Below are 22871 nucleotides of genomic sequence, written 5' to 3'. Positions count from 1 at the left end.
AGGAAAAGTAGGCCATACGACCCCTCGAGCCAGCTCCGCCATTCAACAGGATCATGGCTGATCTTCGACCTCAACTCCACTTTCCTGCCCATAAACCTTGATGCCCCTAGAGTCCAAAAATCTACCTATCTCAGCATTGAATACGTTCAATGACTGAGCATTAACAGCCCTCTGGGATAGAGAATTCTGAAGATTCACAACCCTCAGTGAAGAAATTCCTCCTCATTTCAGTCTTAAATGGCCGACCCCTTATCCTGCGACTATTTCCCCTACTTCTAGACTCTCCAGCCAGAGGAGACAACCTCTCAGCATCTACCCTGGTCATGCTCCCTCAGAATCTTATATATTTCAATGAGATCACCTCCCATTCTTCTAAACTCCAGACAGTATAGGCCCATTCTACACAATCTCTCCTCATAAGACAACCCTCTCATCCTAGGAATCAATCTAGTGAACCTTTGTTGCACCCCCTCTAAGGCAAGTATATCCTTCCTTAGATAAGGAGACCAAAACTGTACATAGTACTCCAGGTGAGGTCTCAAAACCCTGTATAATTGCAGTAAGACTTCCTTACTCTTGTACTCCAACCCCCTTGCATTTGCCTTCCTAATTGCTTGCTGTACCTGCATGCTAACTTTCTGTGTTTCTTGTGCAAGGATACCCAAATCTCTCGGAACACCAACATTTAATAGTTTCTCACCATTTAAAAAATATTCTGGTTTTCTATTCTTCCTACCAAAGTGAATAACCTCACATTTCCCCACATCATACTCCATCTGCCACATTCTTGCCCACTCACTTAACTTGTCTATATCCCTTTGCAGATTCTGTGTCCTCCTCACAGCTTACTTTCCCACTTAGCTTTGTATCATCAGCAAACCTGGATACATTACACTCAGTCCCTTCATCGAAGTCATTAATATGGATTGTAAATAGCTGAGGCCCAAGCACCGATCCTTGCGGCACCCCACTAGTTACAGCCTGCCAACCTAAAAATGACCCGTTTATCGCGACTCTATTTCCTGTCAGTTAGTCAATCCTCTATCCATGCTAATATATTATCCCTAATAGTGTAGAGGGAGCTTTACTCTGTATCTAACCCACGCTGTACGTGACCTGGCAATGTTTGATGGGGCAGTGTAGAAGGAGCTTTACTCTATCTAGCTCGTGCTATACCTGCCCTCGGAATGCTCTGTACTGACATTTGGGGGAAGAGAGTTGAAATAGTCCCATTTTCTAAAGCTGGCAAGCTCGTCACTGTGATGAGAAGAATGAACAAGAGGCATTTTGGAGCTCGCAGCCCAGCAAACCACATTCCTGGCCTGTTCTTCAATTCTGTTTTCACTGGTCTTGTTTCAAAAAGTGAGTAGTGACAGACACTAAAGCTACTGCAACCAAACCACCCAACCTGCACTGAAGTTACATCACGTTTAAGATAACTGAACACTACAAGTAGCGCACGTGTATATTATAAACAGCAAAAGCGAAGGGTTCAAACTGCAAGAGTGACGATTAAGATTCCTTTCACTGTGTCATTCTCATTCCTGGAAGCAAATTCCTAATTATCAGAATATTTAAGAGTACAGGCGGAGATGGAGAACAGGGCTGGCTGATAATAGTTGTAGCTCACATAGAGAGAGATGAACCCCCAATATGTTACTGAGATTACTTCACTAAGTGAATCCAGATATACCAGCAACCCGGACAAACAGTACCTGGTGAGGATCTGCATACAGCATCCCTTGTGGGGATCAGAGTTTCCTAATGATGGGAGGACTCTCCAGTATTCTGATGTTGATTCCTCCCCTGCATCCCTCAAGACAATAACTAACACTAACATTTATGATTGACAGCTGCTTACCTGCCAGCAAGTAGTAACCACGCAAAAGGGCTCAATCTCAGTACTCTACAGCAACCTGCCAAAAGAAGACAAACTCACAGTCAGTGTGACGGGGCAGCAGCAACACACAGCAAACTACTAAAGGAAGCACTGCATAGCAGAACAGGGGGAGGGGCTGCTCTCATACAGGGAGCTGTACTGAGTCAGCTTGGCTCAGTTGGTAATACTCTTGCCTCCAAGTCAGAAGGTTGTAGATTCCGGGCCCACTCCAGAGACTTGAGCACATAATCTAGGCTAACACTTCAGTGTAGTACTGAGGGAGTGCTGCACTGTTGGAGGTGCTATCATTAGGATTGAAAGTAAAACCAAGGCTCCATCTGTCTGTTCCGGTGGATAGAAAAGATTCCAAAGTACTATTCAAAGAAGAGCAGGGGGTGTACACCCAATTGTTCTGGCCAATATTTATCCCTCAACTAACACCTAAAACAGATTATCTGGTCATTGTATCATTGCTGTTTGTGGGACCTTGCTGTGCGCACATTGGCTACTGCATTTCCTACATTACAACAGTGACTACACTTCAAAAGTACTTCATTGGCTGTAAAGCGCTTTGGGACATCGTGAAAGACGCGATATAAAAGTTAATTTGTTCTTCTTTCTGCAATGCCCATGTAAATCGAGGAGAATAAAGACACAGATTAAATAGTCACTTATCTCATTGCCATTTATGAGACTGCTGTGTGCAAATTGGCTGCAGCATATGCCTGCATAAGAGCAGTGACTACTTCAGAAAGTAAAGCTTTGGATGTGACTCACTTTGGGATGTCCTGAGGACATGAAAGGTGTTACATAAATGCAACAACTTAGTTCTTTTTTATTTATAATTTTGGGGAGAGGGGGAGGAAAGAAATTGCTCAGAAGTAGTCGACAGTTCAGGTGGGATTAGGGGAGGCAGAGGGGCTGAAATATTAAGACAGTAAATTCATTCATAACTAGAGATATTGCTGTCCCTGAGCTTATTTACCATATTGGTACCAATAGACATCCAAATGAGAATCACAACCAAACGAGTTACACATTGTGCACGATACTCAATTCATTATCACTTCAGCTTGCTGTCAGCACTGAGTGACTGACCTGCTCCACCAACACTTCAGCCTTGTCTAAAACAGCTTATAAAAGCTGCCTCCAGACACAGACTAAGTTTAAAAGGCCAGAATCTATAGTTGTAGTACTGGGTGTTTCACATTTCAAATGAACACGCTGTGAAAATTTTGCACACCTATTACATTTCACTGAAAGGGAAGGCCTGAGCGATGTTCAGACAGTGGGTGAGAAACTGTTGCTTAACATTCTCTGCCTATTCCCTCCTAATTAGAGGCTAGTAATCCCACTCCCTAACAGGTAATTATAGCCAACTGGGATTTATAATGCAGATTTTATCCAAACTTTCCATGATCCCTTTCTGTTCTTTCCCAACCGAAAAATCCTCTCCTCCTGAAGGTGCTGGCCCAAAGTGGGTGCAGTTGCACTGGTACCAGCAGCTCTCAGGTACATCGCCCATTCACCGTAACCAAGCTAGAAGGGATGAGTTCCCTGGTGTAAGCGCAGGAAGCGGACTTGTCCCTAGCCGCCTGATCCATTCTGTGCAGCCCAAGCGGGCAGTAAATAGTGAAACAAAAGTAAAATACAGCGGATGCTGGAAATCTGGGAGGGGGGAGAAAAAAAACAGAAAATGCTGGAAAACACTCAGGTCAGGCAGCATCTGTGGAGAGAGAAACATCAGAAAGGTCATCGACATGAATCGTTAACTTCTGTTTCTCTCCATAGATGCTGAGTGTTTTCCAGCATTTTCAGTTTTTAGCGCAGTAAATTATGTTTTTGTGAAATTATTAAATACATGACAGAAGTTTCTACTTGGGTCTGAAGCCTGAGGCAAGGCACAATCACAGTCAAGCCTATCCTGTTACCCCAAAACAGCTAAAAATCCCCAATGGAAATCACCGAAATTCCAGAAAATGTCTTTTTGGGGAGGGGGGGGGTGGGTGGAGGGTGTTGAAAGCAAATTAAACATGCAGAGAGCTTCTCTACAACACCGTAATTATTTTTTAAATTTAACTTCCTCCTCCTCCTCCCTCCCACCACCAAAAAAATGTTCTCCCCATCTCGCCCAAAGGCTGAATCACAGTGGGGTCATAGTCCCACAGCCAGTCAAGCCAAACCTTTGCACCCACTTTGGTTGAGATTTTGGTGGGGGGGGGGTGGCATCTCCAGCAGAGAAGAATTCTGCCTGGCTCCCTCCCCACCCCCCCGATCTTGGCCAAATCTCCAAGGTTCACCAACATACAGGAGACAGGACCCCCCCCCCCCTCCGGTTCCATCAGCACGGTGCTCCAATCTGGGGACAGAGACCTCCTCCAGCTAGCCATCGGGAGGAGGGAGAAAGGTGGCCCGCTAGCTGCCTTTCAAACAAAATTTGGGCAAAACTTCCCCGTGGATGATGGGGCCTCTGCTCGACTATGCTGGCCGCTTGCAAACGGTCATCGTCTGTATTTGCGCTGAAGCCACATCCGCTGGCTTTTAAATGCTGGAACCTAACGGAGAGCTCCTGTGTCCAGCGTGTGAAGAGTGCAAATGGCATGGAACACAACAGCAGCTGCGCCTATAAACCAGTCAGTATCAGAGGGAACTGGCCTGTACCCAGCTATCGCCACAATCTATAAACCTCTCAGTATCAGTGGGACCAGACCTGTACCCAGCTATCTCCACAATCTATAGACCGGTCAGTATCAGAGGGAACAAACCTGTACCCAGCTATCTCCACAATCTATAAACCTGTCAGTATCAGAGGGACCAGACCTGTACCCAGCTATCTCCACAATCTATAAACCTCTCAGTATCAGTGGGACCAGGCCTGTACCCAGCTATCTCCACAATCTAGAAACCCGTCAGCACCAGTGGGACCAGGCCTGTACCCAGCTATCTCCACAATCTATACACCTGTCAGTATCAGAGGGAACAGACCTGTACCCAGCTATCTCCACGATCTATAGACCTGTCAGTATCAGAGGGAACAGACCTGTACCCAGCTATCTCCATGATCTATACCCAAATCAGTATTAGAGGAACCAGGCCTGTATCCAGTTATCACCAGCCTTGACACTTGGCCTGTTTAATTTACAGAAATCTCATTGAATTTGTTCGCTGTCTGTAACCTGAGTTTAGGAAGCCTTCAGTTCGCGGAGTTCCCTCAGCTCTCAGTCTGAAATCACTGCGATCTGAGGGCTGGGGAACACAATACCGCACAGAGTAATAAAATGTTGTCATTGCCTTCGACACTGTTATTGTAAACATGCAGGAACTGGCACAATAAAAACAAAGTTAGAGAAGACTGTGCACAGATCTTGAATTCAGCTGAGATTCTTCTCCTGACTTCCTCACAGCGGTCAAGGTTAATGTGGAGATGGAAGACTAAGAGTGAAGCGCAGAAGGGCAAACTAGTTACAATAAGGCAGTAGGGGTCAAAGACATCTTGTCAAATCATCTATGGCATAAACAGGACAGTACCACAAGTAACAATGGTCCATGACCAACAGATCCATCTATCATCCAATGCAACAGTATGAAGGGTCAGCAGGGAGAGGGGGTTTTTTAATATAAAAAAACAAATTTGGCACAGACTTGACTAATTAAGAACACATGCACGAGGGAGAAGGTAATAGAGGGATATGTGGACAGGGTGAGGAGAGGTAATTAGAGTGGGTGGAGGCTCATGTGGAGTATAAACAAGGGTCAGTTGGGCTGAATGGCCTGATTCTGTGCTGCAGATCCTATGCAATACAAGAAAAAGCCATTGGGTCCAACAGGCACGTCCCTCTTAGATGGATCCCAACCTCTCATATCTATCTGCCTTCTCACCATATCAATCAATCCATCTCTCTCCAGAAACACATTGAACTAGTTGACTCTCGAACCCACTGATACATTGGCTTCAGTGAATCTCTATACTATTTGAATCCTTTGCCAGGATTCATCTGGGACCAACGATGCCCTTCATTATTTTGAAAATTCCACTAGGCCACCTCAGAATCTATTCTTTTCCAACAAGTGTCCTTAAGCTTACTTAAATTCCCGACACTTGGAATCATATTCCTTTCTACCCTCTCATGAGCAATACTATCCTTGCCACGATCAGGGAGAGAAGCAGGGGTTGGGGGAAGAGAGAGAGGGGAACAGAAGAAAAAAAACTTGCAGTCATATAGCACCTTACCACATCTCTCAGAAGCATCGCAAATTGCTTCACAGGCAATGACATTTTGAATTGCAGTGCCAAAGCAGCAGCCGTTGTGTACACAGCAAGATCCCAAAAATAACGGGATGAATGACCAATTAATCTCTTCTTTGAATGCAACCGTTTAATAGTCACCGGGGACAGGTAAGCATCTCACTACCTGGGATCCGCCAGCAGCGTTTACAAGAAGAATGTGAGCATCCCCCTCACCAAAAAATAAGGACAGACCCTCCTTAAAACAAACAGAGACAAAACATTGATCTTGTGCTAACACAATTCTGGAAAGCAAAGCAAAAATCAAACCAAAAAGCCCGGAAAACAATCCAGGCTATTAAAAGGCTATTAAAAAAAAGCACTGCTGTCAAAATTGCAAATGCTAATTATGATACCTCTGACCCAACAAACCAGTTACAGGAATATTCAGGGTCAGGTTTATTTTGGCTGATGAACTGAGAATGCACGATCCAAAAATATTTGCTCAGGTCAGTCTGAGTAAACACCCCCCCCACCCCCGCTCAGATACAGATCAACAAGTCGCGGTCACCACAGTCTTGTACCCCAACCACCCATCCCTTATACTACAAGCTATTGAGTCTAGCCCTCCACGAGATGAGATAGATGCGAATAAGGAAAAAGCAACACAATGGGTTTAGTGGCAGTAGACTGCTGAGTGCAAAATATGGTCGGCTCAACTGTCCACTTTAACAGAAACTTGGAGTCAACAATGGGCCTAAATTTCACATCTAATCATGTTGCTTGGGACAGTCTAAACTAATTCTGCTCCGACAATACCCATCACGAAGACATATTGCACAGCAGTCACATACAAGGCTGCCTTATGTCCGCCGCGGCTATGGGGTAGCACTCACCTCCTCTCAGAAGGTTGTGTGTTCAAGTCCCATCCGGAGACTTGAGCACATAACGTAGGCCGGCACTCCATTGAGGGAGTGCTGCGTTGTCGGAGATGTCACTTTCTGGATGAGATGTTAAACCGTGACCCCATTTGACCTCTCAGGTAGATGTAAAAGACCCCATGGCACTATTCAAAGAGCAGGGGAGTTCTCTCCAGTGTCCTGGCCAATATTCATCCCTCAACCAACATCACTAAAACAGAATATCTGGCCATATCACAATGCTGTTTGTGGGACCTTGCTGTGCACAAATTGGCCGCTCCGTTTCCTTCATTACAACAGTGACTGCACTTCAAAAGTACTTCACTGGCTGTAAAGCGTTTTGGGACGTCCTGAGGTCATGAAAGGCGCAAGTCTTTCTTTCAATACTCCATTAGTGCTGCTGTCCCCTATAAAACAGGCCCAGGGAGGGATTTGGTGGTCTCACTTTTTGGAGCTAACTTCTTAAAAGGACTGACAATCCTGTTACAGCAATTAGTAAACTTTGATTCCCTCCCCTTTGTTTCTTTACATAGTCCACAAACAGAATTAACTGCGAGATAAACTGCAGAGGGGACAAAGATCCCATTTGAAACAGAGGGATACTGATGATGCCGCAATGGGTTGTGCCCCATGCCTCGCCAATCGTGGTCTCTGCCACTGAAATAATAGTGCGGCCAAACCTTCCCAAAAACCTTCACCAAACGGGATAAATACAACTTTGCCTCATGACAAGAAAATAATTAAAAATATGAAGTAAAAATAAAATTGCATTGTGTCCACTCTCTCCAACTGATAAATTTCTTATCAGTCATAACTTCCTCCAACTCAAGGTCAGTAAAACCAAATCCAATCACTTTGGCTCCTGGCCCTGGGCCCATCAAGCTGCCACCACAACCCTACTCCAGAGATGTGAAACCTCTCAGCTCCACTCCAAGCTAACCTTTCTTCACCACATCTCATCTTTCACCAGCGGCATTTGCGTCAACTGCTGAAATACTGCTGACGTCAGCCCCTGCCTCCCGTCACCATTGAGACCTAGTGCAAGTCTTCATCGCCTCAAGACTTAACCCCTCTAATGCTGTTCTGTCTTTGCTAGCCTCCTTCCTACAAACTACAACTTGCTCAGAACTCTGCTGCCCGTGTCATCTCACACATCCCCTGTCCTTACTGGGTTCCACTGGCTTTCTGTGCTCCAACGGGTACAATTATAAAATCCTTGTCCACATGTTTAAACCCCTCCAAGGCATCACCCTATCCTACCTCTGGACATACACTCCAGGGAGACGGGCCTACTTTTTGTTCCCTACTCCACCAGTGCAGGCTGGTTGTGGAATCTAGATCGAGGGGGCATATCTTTTAAAATTAGAGCTAGGCCATTCAAGAGTGAAATCAGAAGGCACTTTTTCCCACACAAAGGGGAGTAGAAATGTGGAACTCTCTCCCCCAAAAGTCTGTGGATGCCGGGGAACAATTGAAGCTTTCCAGACTGAAATGGATAGATTTTTTTGGATAAGGGCATCATGGGATATGGAGCAATAGGGTTGGTGGAACAGACTCAAGGGGTTGAATGGCCTTCTCCAGTTGCTACGTTCCTCTGCCAAGGCCACAGGAACCACACTGCTTATTCCAACCTTTCCCCCACCCCTGTAGAAAAAGCCTGGCCTCCATTCAATGACTTTCAAATGCAGACTAAAGTGAGGAATCAGGCCCGTGCCCAGGCCTAGCAGTTCATGTTCCAAGACCCTGCTACACAGTTACAATTTACTTGTCTCAATACTGCGGTTTTCAAAAATTTTGAATTGTTGGCCCACTGCCATAGCGTAAATCATACGTCACTCGGAAAGCATGAGAGCAGGAGCAGGTAATGCCAACAATGGACAGAAGCACAGTCTCAAACTGTAACAGCGGCCCTGTTAGAGTAAGATACCTGCTCCTTAGCTTCTTTCTTCTCCCCCTTCTCCAGAAACTGCTGCCCGTGGATACTGTCCACTATAGTACAGTACAGTCCTGTCCCACAGCCATTACTTCACTTGTATAGCCAATCTTGCCCTGTGAGTATGGATAGTGTTGCCAAGCCAGTCATCTACAGGGGAATCCGCCAAACCAGTCCCAGTTTCATCCGATTTCCTTCATAGTCACTGGGTCAATATCCTGGTACTCCCTACCTAATAGCACTATGGGAGCACCTTCACCACACTGACTGCAGCGGTTCAAGAAGGTGGCTCACCACCATCTTCTCAGGGCAACTAGGGAGGGGCAATAAATACCGGCCTTGCCAGCAATGCCCATATCCCGAGGATGAATATTAAAAAAAAGACTTTCCAGCCCAAATCACGGGATAGCGATCAGGAATGCGAACTCTGGCTGAATATCCCCTCCCTAACCCGGGGACACCGAGACCAATAGTAGCCCCAGCCAACTCAGCACAGACCAGAGATTGAACCTATTTGACTCAGCAAGCTGCTGCCTTAAGATGCTGAGCCATTGGGGAAGCACGCAGCACCCAATCTGCACCACACGTGCACACAATGCGAAAAGGCTACTTTCCTGAAGGTAATGTCCCCTTCGATGTTGTGTTTATACAGAACCATCATGAAAAAAAGCTGCCGTGTAAGCCCCAGCGCCTGGCAACACAACGCTCTTCAAAAGCCAAGAGTCGCAACTTTAGTTTTCTGGCTGCAGACCATCCCAGTGGTCAAGGGAAACCCTAACCTTAGGTGGGAGCGGCCTTATGGGCGCACACAGCCCCAGTGAGAGCCAACTGCCGGCTTGTATGGGCTGGAATGAGGGTCCAACCCCCCTCTCCCCGGCAGCCACCTGCTGCTGCTACCTGTAGCGGTTGAGAGCAGCCCAACTCCGCAGCACCACCACACTTCCTTCACGGCACGGCGAATTACTGTGCCCGGTGGGTTACCGACTGTGTCACTGCAACACTGGCTGTGTTGCCGTTTCAGTGTGTTGATCACCCAAACTCACCGTTACCTCTGCAACTGATTCGCCAACGCGGCACTTACCTCTTGGCACACCGGGGGGGCGGGGGGGGGGGAAGAGAATCAGCTCGCAGGGCAATACTTTATAACACTGTCACTACCCCGGGGTGTAAACGAGGCAGCTCTTCCACAGTTGGCAGTGCCAAGGGCCACCCTGGGAGCTGGTGCGGGAGTGGAGCAGTGTTAACAGCTGCTGCCGGACCAGACCAGGTGCCTTATCCGCTGGTGGCAGGCAAACGAAGGCCTATAGTTCAGAGGTGCTGGGCATCGGGCAAGGTCTGCGGCCAGAGACCAACGTAGCCAAAAATTGCGCAATGCTGAGTTGGTTACGGTCTCTGTAGCCTTCTCGAGCCATACAACCCTCCGAGAACTCTGTGCCCCTCCAATTCTGGCCTCTTGCTCATCCTCAATTTCCTTCACTCCACTATTGGCAGCCGTGCCTTTAGCCGTCTAGACTCTAAGTTCTGGAATTCCTTCCCTATACCTCTCTCTCTCTCTCTCTCTCCCCTCCATTAAATCATTCATTAAAACCTACCTCTTTGGCCAACCTTTTGGTCACCTATCCTAATATTTCTATGTGGCTCGGTGTCAGTTTTTGTCTGATTACACTCACATGAAGCACCTTGGGACGTTTTACTACGTTAAAGGCACTATATAAATCCAAGCTTTGTCTCTGCTGGTGCCACAGAATCCACAGCACTCATGGAGCAGAGTCAGCCTGATTGGGATATAAAGGCTATGTGGAATAAACAAGGGCACAGGAAATGAGCGAAGTACAGAGCATAACATCACACAATATAAAAGTAACAGATAGATCTTTTCTGTTGCACAATTTCTCTCTGACCCTGAATTCCCGAGAAGTGAATAAACAGCGAAAGAGTTACTTTTACTGGGTAGGAAGTGGATGTTGCATTATCTGACCCCAGGTAACAGGTTTGAGGAATAGGGAAATGCAAATTTTCAGCAACAGTAACTTCAGCTCTAGTTATTGATTGCAATCCATTTGAAACTGTGCATATCATACTGACGCCAACCAACGACGCTGTTATTTCTGAATCTGTCATGCATTCTAAGGGGTGCTGAATTTCCCATCATCCCCAATAGAAAACCGGAGACAAACACAATTAATGAATGAAATGGTATGTGCCAATCGCAGCCCAGGCTGTCTTTTTCTCTCTCGTCAATTCTCTCCCCTCCCCGAGGGGGTGACTCTTCGCAATTTGCTTTTCAACTTTTTTAACCCTCCCCGGTGACTTATGCAAACGGCCATGATTCACACGAATGTTGGCGGGATATCTGATCAATGGGACAGCATCACAGTGGTGCCCAATCCTATCCTCAACTGATGCCCCCAACACACACACTTTCAGCAACAGTCACTTCATAGTCATCGGGAGCAGGAACCCCGGCTCATTTTCCCCTTCCTCTGAGGCCAGCGACAGAGAAGCAGCTGAGATCAGCAAAGGGGATCAAACCATGATGCATTTTGGGAGGATGAATGAGGAGAGGCATTGTAAACTAAATGGCACAATTTTGAAGAACATAAGAAATAGGAGCAGGAGTCGGCCAATCGGCCCCTCGAGCCTGCTCCGCCATTCAATAAGATCATGGCTGATCTGATCCTAACCTCAAATCTAAAGAACACAAGAAGCAGAAGTAGGAGCAGGACCCGGCCACTCAGCCCTGGGCCCGCTCCGCCACCCACAGGGCCTTGAACGATCCGAACTCAGCTTCATGTCCAATTTCCTGACCGCTCCCAGTAACCCCTACTTCCCTTTACTTCTAGGAAACTGTCTATTTCTGTTTTAAATTTATTTAATGATGTAGCTTCCACAGCTTCCTGGGGCAGCAAATTCCACAGATCTACTACCCTCTGAGTGAAGAAGTTTCTCCTCATCTCAGTTTTGAAAGAGCAGCCTCTTATTCTAAGATTATGCCCCTAGTTCTAGTTTCACCCATCCTTGGGAACATCCTTCCCGCATCCACCCGATCAAGCCCCTTCACAATCTTATATGTTTCAATAAGATCGCCTCTCATTCTTCTGAACTCCAATGAGTAGAGTCCCAATCTACTCAACCTCTCCTCATATGTCCACCCCCTCATCCCCGGGATTAACCGAGTGAACCTTCTTTGTACTGCCTCGAGAGCAAGTATGTCTTTTCTTAAGTATGGACACCAAAACTGTATGCAGTATTCCAGGTGCGGTCTCACCAATACCTTATATAACTACAGCAATACCTCCCTGTTTTTATATTCTATCCCCCTAGCAATAAAAGCCAACATTCCGTTGGCCTTCTTGATCACCTGCTGCACCTGCATACTAACATTTTGATTTTCTTGCACTAGGACCCCCAGATCCCTTTGTACTGCAGTACTTTCCAGTTTCTCGCCATTACGATAATAACTTGCTCTCTGATTTTTCCTGCCAAGGTGCATAACCTCACATTTTCCAATATTGAGACCTGTGGTAGAAAACTTGAAAAAATGCATATGCAATCTTTGGCTTTAGACAACTCTCTGAGATCTCTGCATTCCTCCCATTCTGGCCTCTTGTACCCTACCCGTCTTCCTTCGCCTCACTATTGATGGCCATGCTTTCAGCTGTCTAAGCCCAAGCTCTAATTCCCGCCTCCTTTAAGACCCTCCTTAAAACCTACCTCTTTGACCAAGCTTTTGGTCACCTGTTCTAATGTCTCCTTTGGCTCGGTGTTAATTTATGTCTGGTTACGCTTCTGTGAAGTGCCTTGAGATGTTTTACTGCATTAAAGGCGCTCTATAAATGCAAGTTGTCATTGTTATGGAGGTATAGAGTACAAAAGCAAGAAAGTTATGACAAACCTTTATAAATCACTATCACTGGGGTATTGTGTCCAATTCTGGGCACCACACTTTAGGAAGGATGTCAGGGCCTTGGCGGGGGTGCAGAGAAGATTTACCAGAATTATACCAGGGATGAGGGACTTCAGTTATATGCAGACTAGAGAAGCTGGGATTGTTCTCCTTAGAGCAGAAAAGGTTAAGGGGAAATTTAATAGAGGCATTCAAAATCATGAGGGGTTTTGACAGAGTAAACATGGAGAAACCGTTGTCACTGGTGGGTGGGTCAGTAACCAGAGGACACAGATTTAAGGTAATTGGCAAAGGAACCAGAGGGGAGATGAGGAGACTTTTTTTTATGCAGCGAGTTATAATCTAGAATGCACTGCCCAAAAGGGTGGTGGAAACAATTGCAGGGCTATGGGGAAAGAGCAGGGGAGTGGGACAAATCGGATAGCTTTTACAAAGAGCCAGCACAGGCACGATGGGCCGAATGGCCTCCTTCTGCGGTGTAAGATTCTATGAACCAGGGACCATTCTGATCTGTGCAGTTCATCAGCTGAACTCACAGCCATTGGGGAGCTATGGATTATTGTAACCGAGTACTCAGGAAAACTAAGATTAGGAGGAGCTGATTGTTGAGTATTGGTGTAGGTCCATAAAAAGGTCCCAGAGTAATGACAGGGGGCCTCAAGTTCACCAACATAAGCCTGACCACGATCTCCTACCCATTCGGCCACTGGGTACCAAGTAAACAGGCCTGGCTACCCTAGCACACGAAAGAGGCCCCATCGGTGAGGGTGTGTCAAGAAGAGATGAGACCGGTGACCCGGCCAGTCAGCCTGCACTACACTATAGTCAATTGTTAAAAACAAGTAGCTCACCACCGATCACAGCCAGGGAGGCCAGAGACCTCTCAGTCAGAGAAAGTTGCAAAAAGCGGAATGTACTTGAAAAGGAGGAGGATGAGGCTGCCAAGCAGGTGCACAAAATGATACAGCATGCATCCCAAAGCATTACTTGGACCTGAACAATCATTTACTCAATACAAAGCTAGGGCTGGAATTGCAGCATAACAGGAACTCCAAGAGAGGAACGCTACTACAGAGAGTCACATGAGCCCCTCCTCCCTCACTACAATACATCCTCTTCCACATGGGAAGGCAGAGGGCCTTCAATCGTGAATAGCCCCCTCTCCCCCATGCAACATCCTACTGCCACAGACTCCCACCACCACCCGCCCCCAAAACCTGACAACACATTTAAAAAACACATAGCCTGGAGGTCAGCCTGCACTCATAAAAACTTTACCCATTTGGAATAAGTGCGTGAAATGGCCACCCCTTCCCCCAAACAACCCAACACAAACCAACCCAAATACAGCACCAAAATTCCAGTTTGCAGTTTTAATTCTGCAGTTATTCATAACATTGCCAACCCCCAAAGTCAGTCTCCATCCACTGTGCCTAAATGTAGGAACAGGAGGAAGCCATTCAGCCCCTCGAGCCCATTCGGCCATTCAATCAGATCATAGATGGTCTGTATCTCAACCCCAATTACCCACCTTTGTTTCATATCCCTCGATACCCTCACCCAACAAAAATCTATCGATATCAGACTTGGAAAGTTTAATTGAGTCTTGATTGAATTTCAGTTGAGTGTAACCCCCTTGTATCTCTAACAGCTGATAGTTCATTCGCAATATAAACACTGCTGAGCATTTTTCGCCAGGTTACACGTCATGTTAGGTTTCCAGTCACTGCACCAATACCCATCAATGTTTCAACAATCTACCCAACTCTGGCACAGAAAAACACAGGAGCAGCACATCCCAGACAGAATTGGAACAAATCCCACTACAAGAACATCTCACTGTAAACATAAAACTATGGATCAGGTGGGGCAGCAGCAGCCAGGACGGGGCTGTGGGTCTAAGGAGTGCAATCCCACCCCTTACATTAACCTGTAGCAGCCCCTGGACAGCAGGAGGCCCACAGACGGCAGCGCAGTTTGCAAACACTCACCCCCTTCCCCCACTGACAGGGGCAGTCCCCTAAACCTGCAGTGACTCCGATCTTTGTGCAGATTTCGGCAGCTCACCTCCTGGGCCCAAGTGAAGGGTCAGCTCCTCCCTCTCCACCCCCCCCAAACCATTATACAGGGGGTGGGAGGGTAACGTCAGCGCGGGAGGCACTCACAGAACACCCCCACCCCCAGAGACCCCGCGCTCGCTCAAACCGGGGGGGGGGGGGGAAATGGGGGAAGAGGGGGAGGGGAATGGAGGGGAATGGAGGGGGGGGGGGGGGGAGGGGAATGGAGGGGGGGGGGGAGGGGAATGGAGGGGGGGGGGGAGGGGAATGGAGAGGGAGGAGGGAATGTGGGGGAGGGGGATTAAAGCCAGCGCTCGCGTTCACCCTACAGTCGGGCGGCAGGGCCCGGCGGACAGGGCCGACGCTCCACGCCCGAACTGCGGTTGAATGCGGCCCGCCTGAACCAGGAAGCTCCCGCCTAATAATCCCCTCCCGAGTAGCGGCTGGGCCCTGGGTGCACACCAGCCGAGCCCGCGGGCTAACCCCCTCCGCCCTCCGGGGCCCAGGCCCCAGGCCCGGACCTACCTCTCCGAGTCCGGCTGCTCCGCGTGTCTGACTCGCACCAGCGCCTCCGTTGCGCTCAGCCATCCAGTTCTGCGCCTGCGCCGCCGCGGGGCCCGCCGGGAAACGTTGCCCTCCTCCCACCACCCCCCGCGGCAGGACTACAACTCCCAGAGAGCACCGCGCGCCGCCTGGCCCGGGGGGGAAGGGCAGGGGGCACTGAGCTGCCTCCCCACCCCCTCCACCCTAGGTTCAACCTGGTGTCACATTATTTAATGGAGGGTATTATTCAGGACAGCCAGGCTGGACCAAAACCCATTAACAAGAAAGTCTTCCATTTATATTGCACCTTTCATGACCTCAGGAAGTCCCAAAGCGCTTTACAAGTACTTTTTGAAGTGTAATCCCTGCTTTAATGTAGGGAAACGCGGCAGCCAATTTGCGCACAGCAAAGGTCCCACAAACAGCAATGTGATTTTGACCAGATAATCTGTTTTTTAGTGATGTTGGTTGAGGGATAAATATTGGCCAGGACACCGGGGGAGAATCCCCCTCCTCCTCTTCAAAATAGTGCCACGGGATCTTTTACGTCCACCTGAAAAGGCAGACGGGGCTTTGGTTTAACGTCTCACCCAATAGATGGCACCTTTGACTCCAGCAGTCCCTCAGTAATGAACTCGAGAGTCAGTCTAGAATTTGTGGTCAAGTCCCTGGAGTGAAACTTGAACCCATAACCTACTGGGACTTAGAGACGAGAATGCTACCCACTGAGCCATGCATAGTACAGAAAGTCCCATTAGAGTTCAGACGTCTAGTGCCCAACTGTGTCCTCACCCGGATTGTGCCCAATTGTTAATTCCCTCCAGCAAAACTCCGCAACCTCATTTTCACAAGGCAGACGGGCACAAGCTCGGTTCACCAGGATTGTCCTGGACACTGCTACAAGCAACCAGGGAAAAAAATCATAGGGGCATTAAAAAGAAATGTGTGTTCTCTTTTTCTTTGAACGCTTTTGTTTATTAGCCATTAAAAGATTGGAGATGGGAAAAAAAGGCTGTTTGACCAGGCGGGGTGGTTAGAGGTGAGAGGTCATGTGATGAAACCTCCAGGAATACATCCAACCAGAGTTGGCAACCCTAGCACAAACGTCCACTGGAGGGGCCTCTCCAGGTCCAGGTTAGTTGCCTGGCCTGGAACCTTTCCCCAAGTGGGGACCACTTATACCCCCTCTGGCAACCGGTATATCTTATCTCACTAAGCACACCAGCCTCAGCACTATGCACGCTAGGTGGGCTGGTGGGAACTTCCAGCATTAAGAGGCTCCGCCCCCCGACAAACTTTGTCAGAAGGAGGATCCATCCCTCACAACACAGGCTGGGAAATCCTGGAAATGACTGGGACCTGCACCACCGGGTCCTTGCTGTTTGTCGGTGAGTTCTGGCGGGCTTATGGCAGGAGGATAGTAACTGCCTTCAGGAGGACATAGATAGACGAGGGAAATGGGCAGACACAAGGCAGGTGCAATTTGGTAGGGAGAATGAGGAGAGGCAAGATAAACTAAATGGTACAATTTTAAAAGGGGTGCAAGAATAGAGAGACCTGGGTGTGTACATACACAGATCTTTGAAGGTGGCAGGACAAGTTGAGAGGGCTATTAAAAAAGCATACGGGATCATTAGCTTTATAAATACAGGCATAGAATACAAAAGCAAGGAAGTTATGCTAAACCTTTTTGAAGTCTGTTACAATCCTCCTCACTGTTTGCTACTTTTCCGAGTTTTGTCTTATCTGCAACCTTTGAAATTATGCACAGAATACCCAAGTCCAAATCATTAATATATATCAAAAAGATTAGAAGCACTAATACTGACCCCTGAGGGATGCCACTGTATTCTTCCCTCCAGTCTTAAAAACAAGTGTTCACCACTACTCTCTGCTATCTGTCTCTTAGCCAATTTTGTATACACGCTGCCACTGCCTCTTTAATCCCATAGGCTTCAATTTTGCTAACAGGTCTATTATGTGCTACTTTGGTACTTTATCAAATGCCTTTTGAAAGTCCATATACACAACATTAACCACACTACCCTCATCAACCCTCTCCGTTACTTCATCAAAGAACTCAATCAAGTTACTCAAACACGATTTGCCTTTAACAAATCCGTGCTGGCTGTCATTTATTAACCCATATTTTTCCAGGCGACAATTAATATTGTCTTGGATTAGTATCTCTAAAAGTTTCCCCACCACCGATGTTAGGCTGACTGGCCTGTAGTTATCCCTCTCCCCTTTTTTGAACAGGGGTGTAACATTTTGAATCCTCCTGTCCTCTGGCATCGCTCCCATATCTAGTAAGGATTGGAAGATTGTGGCCAGAGCCTCCGTTATCTTCCCTCAGCAACCTAGGATGCATCCCATCCGGACCAGGCGACTTTTCTAGTTTGAGTACTGCCAATCTTTTAAGTACCTCCTCTTTATCTATTATTATCCTATCCAATTTCTCTACTACCTCCTCCTTTACTGTGACATTGGCAGTTTACCCTTCTTTAGCGAAGACCGATGCAAAGAACTCACTTAGCACCTCAGCCATGCCCTCTGCCTCCACAAGAAGATCTCCTTTTTGGTCCTTAATCGGCCCCACCCTTCCTCTGACTATCCTTTTACTATTTATATGTTTATAAACGATTTTTAGGTTTCTGCTATGTTACACGCTAATCTATTCTCATACACTCTCTTTGATCCTCTTATTTCCTTTTTCAGTTCTTCTCTGCACTTTCAGTTTGGTTCTCTACTGTATTATGAGCCTGACATTTATCATAAGCTTCCTCATTCTGTTTCATTTTACTCTCTATATCTTTAGTCATCCAGGGAGCTCTAGCTTTGGATGCCGTTCCTTTCCCCCTCGTGGGAACTTCCAAAAAAAAGTACTTCATTGGCTGTGAAGCACTTTGGGACGTCCAGAGGTTGTGAAAGGCACTATATTCTGGCCTCTTGAGCATCCCCGATTTTCGTCACTCCACCGTTGCCGGCCGTGCCTTCAGCTGCCTAGGCCCTAAGCTCTGGAATTCCCTTCATGAACCTCTCCATCTCTCTACCTCTCTCTCCTCTTTTAAAATGCTCCTTAAAACCTACCTGTCCTAATATCTCCTTATGTGGCTCGGTGTCAAATTTTGTTTGTTAATGCTCCTGTGAAGCGCCTTGGGATGTTTTACTATGTTAAAGGCGCTGTATAAATGCAAGTTGTTGTAGTATATAAATGCAAATCTTTCTTTCTTTCCAATGTCCAGGCAATGCAGCCCTACTTGCAATTACAATTCTTACTCACTGTTTTCAATTTTGTAGAGCTGGAGGTCTGGGAAAGGGCTATTCTTAGTGCCGCTGACTTGTCGATAAATCGGAATACCAAGATCTGTTAGTATCAATAATTTGAGATACCTGAAAATGAATGGGAAGAGGATTTCAATTTTATACGTGACCTCCCCAAGGTTAGGGTAGGCACCAGAAATCAAAATCTTTCTACTCCCTGGGTTTGGCAGAGTCTCACTTGCTTGCAGAGAAAGTGATTGGTGAATAAGGACAGTAGAGGAGGGTAGAATTACCTCTTAGATCTGTGCTGGTTCCACACGGATACTTTTTATGCTTTATTGTTGTTTTGAAAAGAAAGTAGATCTCCTGAGGCAAGGACACTCTCTCCTCAGCGTGTCCGAACAAGTTGCCTGGAAAGTAGTTTGTGTTCTTTGACCAATGCACATGTTAAGATTTTGTACGTCAAACGTGAATTAAACCAACAACAGCAGGGGCTGAGTGGTATCTGGCTGCTGTGTCCTTTGATCTTAGCACCTGAGTTTGAATCCAGCCCTGACTTACTTTTGAGTCAATCTCACTCCAATGCGGGCCCAAAATTGGCATAAATTAGTACCCAATGGGCGAACTCTCTCAGAGGTGGTTGCCATGGAAATGAAAATGGCAGCCATGTGTAGTTGGGTGCTCCCCTCAGATTGGGACTAATGTCATTGATCCTTGCAGCCTACACCAAAATTTCCATTTCAATGTCTTTCCCTGCAACCCCAGGCATCTCTGTATGAAAGAAAGAAAGAACTTGCATTCATACAAGTCCTTTCATGACCTCAGGACATCCCACAATGCTTTACAACTTAAGTGTAGTCACTGTTGTAATGTAGGAAACGCGACAGCCAATTTGTGCACAGCAAGATCCCACAAACATCAAGATGATAATAACCAGATAATCTGTTTTCGTGATGTTGGTTGAGGGTTAAACATTGGCCAGTACACCGTGGAGAACTCCCCTGCTCTTCTTGAAATAGTGCCGTGGGATCTTTTACATCCACCTGAGGGAGAAGACAGAGCCTCGGTTTAATGTCTCATCCGAAATACGGCACTCTCACCAGTGGAGCACTCCCTCCGTACTGCACTGGATGTGTCAGCCTAGATTTTGTGTCCAAGTCTCTGGAGTGGGACTTGAACTTCTGACTCAGAGGCGAGAGTGCTACCACCGAGCCGCGGCTGACACCTTGTATGTCTAGGATGTTCCCTGGGTTTCACTCCTGGAATGCCACCGAGAGTAGGGAAGTGGCCTGGACCAGATCCTCTGTGCTCCTGCCAAAGAGTCTGCTGGAGTCTGGCCTCCTGATTCATGCCTTCGGAACACTTCTAGATTTTGGTTAGTAAAGGTGGCAAACAAAACAGCAGCAAGAGTGATTACTGCACAATCCGTGCTGTCTTCAGACAGCTACCCCACACTTGACTTCTGTGAAATGGGCGATCACATGCAGTTCTGGGCCTGAGTAATGAAGCAATTCTTTTATACACACCAAGCGAATTAAAATGGTACAATAATTTAAAAATAGCTTCGTTTAAAACAGCTGGTTAGAATTTAATTTAATAAAATCAACAGAATCAATGCCAGCATCACTGATGACATATTTTAAGAATGAAAAAATAACAATGTTTGAATTGGCTGGAAAGATCGCAAATCATCAGTCACATCGTAAGTGTGGATTACTGGAAAATTTATGGAGTGTTTGGAGCTGGAGAATGTGCGTCTGTAGCATTGCTGGAAGCTCCCACATACTTAGTACTGCTGGACCAAATGTTTCAGTACTTACTGATGAAGGATGGAGTTTCAGGGATTTGTGTGTGCGAACGGAGAGCGGGCAAGGGAGAAAGTTGACCCAAAGTTAACGTGTGGAACTTGTGCTGAAGATGTAAGAAGGAACTTGCATTTATTTAGCGCCTTTCACGACCTCAGGACGTCCCAAAGCACTTCACAGCCAACGTACTCACTGTTGTAATGTAGGAAGCGCGGCAACCAAATTGCACACGGTGACGTCCCACGAACAGCAATGATATAATGACCAGCACTCACTCAGTACTCATTTTCACATCGTTCACCTGACGAAGGGGGAAGCCTCCGAAAGCTTGTGAATTTAAAATGAAATTGCTGGACTATAACTTGGTGTTGTAAAATTGTTTACAACACTCAGTACTACACTGAGGTGTCAGACTGGACTCAAGTATCTGGAGTGGTACTTGAACTCATGACCTTCTGACTCAGAGGCAAGAGTGCTACTACTGAGCCAAGGACATGTCATTGGGTTTTCCATTCTGGGTCAATTGCTGGAGCAAGCCTGCAGGAGGTGCTGCCATGATCATCGTTTTTGGAACCATTCAAGTTTCAAAATACTTTTGAGTAATATTATTTGGGTGATTTTACTTCCTGGTCATTGCGGTGAGGAAGTCACTGCTGGGAATGGTTACCTTTTGGTACTTAGGGGGTGACATTTGTAACCTCACCCTTTAGTGACACCAACAGACACTCCCAGGTCAGCCATATCACTGGCTAGGTAGAGGATAAAGTTCCCTGTACACTGTCCCATCAAGTACACCCGGTCAGGTCAGATGTCCGACAAGGACTCAAAAACAATAAATCCCCACATGTAGACAGTATTTATCACAGAGTGCTAAAGGAGGCTAAGGTGGAGATTTGAGAGGCACTGACAATCATCATGAGGGAGTCACTCACCACTGGAGAGATACCAGTAGATTGGAAACAGACTAATGTGGTACCAATATTCAAAATGGGTCAACAAATCGGATCCATTAGTCTCACTTCAATCCCATGTAAAATAATGGAATGATTATCAGTATAAATTTGAACATTATCAGTACAATAATAACTTAACATGGATTCAGAAGGGGAAGAATTTGCCTAACCAACCTTCTTAACTTCTTTGAGGAAGTGACATCCCAAGTGGGCTGTGGTAAGCCCTATGATGTGTTGCACTTGGACTTATAGAAGGTATTTGACAAAGTTTCTTACAAAAGGCTCATTAAGCTCAAAGCTTTGGGGATTCAGAGTAAATCTTGGGTACAGATCAGAAATTGGCTGATGGATAGAAAACAATGGATACTTGTTAAAGGAGTAACAACAAGGTTGGGGGGGGGGGGGTGGGAGTACAGAGTGGGGTGCCTCAGAGATCAATTGTTGGGACTGCCACAGTTTCAATTTACATCAATTACTTGGACTCAATGCAAATTGGCCAAATTTGCAGATGATACCAAACCAGAAGAGGCAGTAGTATAAGGAGGAGACAACTCAGAAGTTACAAAATGAGTTGAACAAAATATGTAAGTGGGCAGATGGAATTTAGTGTAGGCAAATGTAAAGTACTACAAAATAAAGGAAAAATGGTACCCTCTTCACAAATCGTTGAAATGACTTGAAAAAGACTTAAGAGTCTCAGGAGACGTGACACTCATAATGCCCTAACCAATGCAGAAGAGCAATCAACAAAGCCAATAGAATGTTGACCCATAAAGCCAAACCAATAGAATACAAGTCAGCGGAAGCCCTGATCAAATTGTGCAGTGCTCTGCTCAGACCACACTTTGAGCACTATGTCCAATTCTGGTCATCGAGACCTGGTCATTGGTCATCTGGTCATTCAAGCCCCAGAGTCTGTGCAGAGAAGAGCCACAAGGATGATCCCCACTCTTAGAGGTCTCAGATATGAGGTAAAACTGGTGAAACTTGAGATCTTCAGCCTTGAAAGGAGGCGCTTGAGAGATGATTTTATAGAGACATGTAAGACTGTAAACAATGTGGAAAAGATAAATCAGGGAAATTAGTTTAAATAAAATTGCAGAAGTAGAAAAATGGTCACAAGTTTAAGCTAGTAAAAGGCAAATTCCCGACTGATATAAGGCCAAGGTTACCAGGTCCAGGCTAAATGCGGCCCATGGGGGCAGTCGCTCCGACTGTCTGTCTCTCTTGCGTGGCATTCTCCATGCCTGGGTGGCCCTGGAGAGGGAACATGTTGTGTCTGCTGGCACGCTTGAGGCTTTCTACGCTCGGAGGTCACTGAAGGGACTGGAGTGCATAGTCGATGATGACAATGGCATTTTGGTCTAATTTGGTTGAATTTGTAT

The 22871-nt window shown here is 46.6% G+C and overlaps 1 protein-coding gene across 6 annotated transcripts in view; it reads right to left on the bottom strand.

Annotated features, from left to right (window-relative positions):
• Window positions 1-15525, bottom strand: part of LOC137342506 (thyroid hormone receptor-associated protein 3-like) — a 142420-nt gene extending 126895 nt beyond the window's left edge. For 5 of the 6 annotated variants that reach the window (XM_068006412.1, XM_068006417.1, XM_068006420.1 and 2 more), the window contains exons 1-2: window positions 15447-15525; window positions 1862-1916 (exon numbers count right to left, since the gene is read on the bottom strand). The gene's annotated coding sequence lies outside the window, so the exon portion shown is untranslated. The remainder of the gene's footprint in view (window positions 1-1861; window positions 1917-15446) is intronic. The other variant, XM_068006413.1, reaches the window with a different exon arrangement.
• Window positions 15526-22871: the final 7346 nt, after the last annotated feature.

Source organism: Heptranchias perlo, chromosome 26 (assembly GCF_035084215.1).
Source record: "Heptranchias perlo isolate sHepPer1 chromosome 26, sHepPer1.hap1, whole genome shotgun sequence".
Taxonomy (NCBI): domain Eukaryota; kingdom Metazoa; phylum Chordata; class Chondrichthyes; order Hexanchiformes; family Hexanchidae; genus Heptranchias; species Heptranchias perlo.
The sequence above is the reverse complement of the archived record's forward strand: the minus strand, read 5'-3'. Positions and strand labels throughout refer to the sequence as shown.